This window comes from Vigna radiata, chromosome 4 (assembly GCF_000741045.1).
Source record: "Vigna radiata var. radiata cultivar VC1973A chromosome 4, Vradiata_ver6, whole genome shotgun sequence".
NCBI lineage: Eukaryota > Viridiplantae > Streptophyta > Magnoliopsida > Fabales > Fabaceae > Vigna > Vigna radiata.
The window spans coordinates 13,435,793-13,440,244 of record NC_028354.1 but is presented as its reverse complement, the minus strand read 5'-3'; positions in this window follow the sequence as shown (position 1 = coordinate 13,440,244).

Sequence of the window (4,452 nt, the reverse complement as noted above, 5' to 3'; positions counted from 1 at the left end):
ATTGATACAAGAGTACATGATAATTAGAGTAACCTAGACACAATATAATCATGATAATTAGAGTAACCTAGACACAATATAATCATGATAATTAAAGTAACCTAGACACAATATAATCATGATAATTAGAGTAACCTTAGACACAATATAATCATGATAATTAGAGTAATCCTAGACACAATATAATCATGATAAATAGGATAAATATCCTAACAGGTTCAAACCATATTATCATAGTTCGGAGCTCTGTGATGTGTGATTGTTCCTTCATTAACAATATTTCTTGCCATGTTGTAAGCATGTAAATCTCTCTCTCTCTCTTGTTTCAATCAATTTTTGTTCCAGTCCCAATAGATTTTTTGTGTTTTCAAGAATGTAAATTATGGAAGATAATCACATGGAATCACGTGTGCAATTGGGATAATGAACATAATTTTCTTCTATTTCTCATATTGTTTCAAATATGTTTGTTCGTACTACAGACGGTCCCTATAGTTATCACCATACATTCACGTGTAGTTATGGATTATTTTTTTAAGAAAAAAGTTGTTCATTTGTAAGAAAATGTTGTTTTCTTTGTTGGATTCAAAGAACCTATTTAAATTAAAGAAAAAGAGAAGAACAGGGTAATGGGTGTTTTTCTACTATAGGCTTTATTTCTAACCATACAACAACAGTGCTAGAAAACAACTCAATGGAAAGAGATACTCATGCAAATCATAGTTAAAAGGAAGAAAAGACCTTTTATAAAGGTACTCCGAAGGCACTACGGTGAACATTGGATGGTTGGGACGACGGCAAGATTTTGTCTTTGAACGCCGGCTCAACGGCGACGGCATGGTGGCTGGGAGGAGAGAAGACGACGGTGGACCTCCGGCAGGACTCTAACGTTTAGGGTTTGCCTTCGAAGGCCGACACTAAGGCGACACTAGGTGGCTGGGTGGAGGGAAGACCATTCTACGGACGGACGGCGGCTCTCCGGTGGCGGCACTCTGACGGCAATGGTGGCTGGTTGGAACGAGATCGTCTTTCTCACTGGCGGTGGTGGTTGCTTCTCGAGCACCTCTCCCTCTCTCTCAAATGACCCAAATGTGAAAATTTGACAATGGAATTTCATATTTGAATCTTCCCCTTTCTCTCGATGCCACATCATCAGATGTTTTTAAAATGATTTTTCACGTGGACCAATGACATTTAGATATGTGTCCAGTGTCTAAATGTTGTCAAAACATATTGTTCAAATATCATTTTCCAACTTAAATACTTCTTCCATTCTCTCTTTCTGATGATTTGAGAAACCACTCGTGTGTTCGGATGAGAGGATTTGCGAAGAAAGTTGAAGACAGATTTGGAGGGATTTGCGGGATAACATCGTTTTTCATCACCTGCAACTTTGAAGAGATTTGGAGGGATTGTGATTGAAATGTCACATGTACCCTCACTGTATTACTCATTTCCCTACATGTACATACAACATCCATTCTGAAAAGCAAAGAACCGATTCCTCCCAATAACCATAATTTATTTCATCTTAACATTAATTTAAAAATGGTATTGCTACAACAGTGGTTTGAAGAGGAAGAATGAAGCACACCATGATGTATTCGGTTACAAAAGATGATTTTTCGGTTCCCCTTCAACAAGGAAAATAGAAGGTTGTGTATTCGGTTCCAAGAATGCATATTTGGTTCCCTTTCGTGATGTTGGATATCCGGTTGCCCTTCCACAATGCATCAGTGTATTCGGTTCCGGAGCGACATGTATTCAGTTCCAGTTCCAGCCATGTTTATTCGATTCCCAGGTCGTGCATTACAATCGCAAGTTTCGTTCCATGCTGCCTGCGCCAGCTTGGAGCTTCAAAATCGTTGCAAGGTTGGACCATGCCATGACCATGACCATGACGAAGGTAGAGGATGGTGGAGGGTGGAGGATGCATCACTGTCCAGGTACTGCGTGACGAAGTTGAGGATGTACCAGAATCGTTGAAGCACCATGAGTACATGCAACAGCCTAACCATTTGGTTTTTTTGTGTTGCAGGTGAAGGAGTTATGAAGATGGTCGAGGTAAATGAAGGTGTTTGAGTTAGGTGAAGCTTTTTCGAACTAGGTGAAAGTGTTGTCAAGCTTGTGTAGCTTGCGGTAGACCTTTGTCATGCACTTGTGAAGGTAGAGATTTTTATGGTGAACTGAAGATGATTTACTCACATTGAAATATTAAAACAAAAAGTATATGAATGGATTCGTAATCTGAGATGATGAGTCATTTGAATAGGGATGGTGAACAACTACGTGTTGTTACGCATGGCATTTGGGTGCAGTCCTTTTGGATGTATATTAAAGATCTTGAACAGGAGGTGGACAAAGAATATTTCAAACATATGTGTAAAAAGTTGTAGTTGAATTTCCACATATGTCCTAAACATACACGCCATATTAAAAAACCAAAAATAATAAATATAACAAATAATATAATAAATAATACAAAGTATCTAGATTAGTTATTATAAAAAATATTTTCTTTTAATTTACTCTTGAATATTAAAAATATTACTAAGATGTTTTTTTTAATTACTTAAATAACACAGTTATTACCATTTGATAGATATATTAAAGGTTTTATTTGTTTTAAGGTGTACTTACAGATTGAAAACAATTTATGCATGTATTAAATGGTATATTAAAATTCATTTTAATAATTAATATCAATTTTTTATGCTTTATAAATATTTTTACAATTAAATATAACATTAACAAATATCATTTTATTACTTTAATACTTAGGGGCATTTTGGCAATCTTTAATTTCTACTAATTAAACAAATTTTTTAAAACTGTCACATCAATCAAATCCTGCATTAATTCTCACAAACTTTACCATCAAATCCACTATGAGCATTCCTCCCTACACCTTACTTGCTCTGCACCTTCTAATTTACAATTTTGTCCTTCTTTATTTAATAAAATAATAATTTTTTAACCACCGACAATCTTTAATTTTGTATTTTAATCCCTCTGTATACCTCGAGGAGGAGAGGAAGAGACCAACCACACCTCCCAAGTGTGGAGAAAACGAAGTGCACCTCCCAAGTGTGGAGAAAACAAAGTGCACCTGCCAAGTGCGGAGAAGACGAACCGCACTTTCCAAGTGCGGAGAAGACGAACCGCACCTCCCAAGTGCGGAGAAGACGAAACGCACCTCCCAAAGAAGACGAACTGCACCTCCCAAGTGCGGAAAAGACGAATCGCACCTCCAAGTGCAGAGAAGACGAACAACTCTTCCATCAACTGCAGCCCTCTCAACCGCACTTCCCTACGCCACCCATATGCCCGATCTTTGCCGCCACCCGCTGCTGCAACCTTGCCTCAACATTATGAAAGCCAATCCCAGAAACAAACACCTCTCATAACCTACAAAATCAGAAGACTCCCCCAACAGTAGAAAATGAAAGAGGAGGAAAAGAGGGAAGAAATGCCAATAGAGAGAGAAAGGGGGTGTAGAGTTTAGAGATGAAATGCAGATAGAGAATGGAAAAAGAAGGGCAAAACTATCAATAAGGATGTGTAGGACGAGACAGGTGAGGTGTAGAGAGGAATGCTCATCTACTGTCAATTACCTACAAATTCACTAAAAAAAAATAACAAAAAAATCATCTCAAATTCACTCAAATTATCTCCCTCAAATCTTACCAAAAGAACACAACCTTAGAGCTTCAGTTCTCATACATTGATACTCATATATGAGTTGTCATGACTGAATCCTGGCAACTGAACTTGAAAACAAAGGCAGAGTAAGAGTTCATGGTGAATCATAATCCTTTCACGGAACATAATTGATTCTTGCTCAAGCAAAATCAATTCTCTGCTTCATTTTCAAGCAGAATCGATTCTCGCCCATGTACAATTGATTATGGCGTTAACAAAATCAATTCTCCACAAACTCCCCCCAATACTCTCTTTTTAAAGTGCATAGGTTTATACACCTTGGAAAATCTGAAGAATTCAGAGGTGTGAACTTCAAGAAAAGAAGCTTTTGAATGGTAATTACTCAGTGATGAGTTATCTGAAAGATAATAAAAATGGTAAAAGTGGACTATGTTTTTCTCCGTCTATGATATCTTGAGTGATGAATTTTTCTTGTATGTGTGGAGAATGTTTTGGAATATAAGAATTTGAATAGTCATATCTTTTTTCTTCTCAAGTTCTTACACTCCAACTAATGTAAGTGTCCTCATTTTTTTTAATATTTTTGTCTGAAATTCAATTTTAGGAACATAAAATGAAAATTTAATTCTATATATTTTCTTATAATCAGTTTTTAAGTGTAAGTTTTCTGTTATATATATCTCTTTTGGCAATGGCAATTAAGTCTGAAGAATTTAGTTAAGATTTAATTATGGAGGAGTTCAAGAATTTGAAGAAAAAAAATCCTTTAAATATATGTGATTTTTTTTA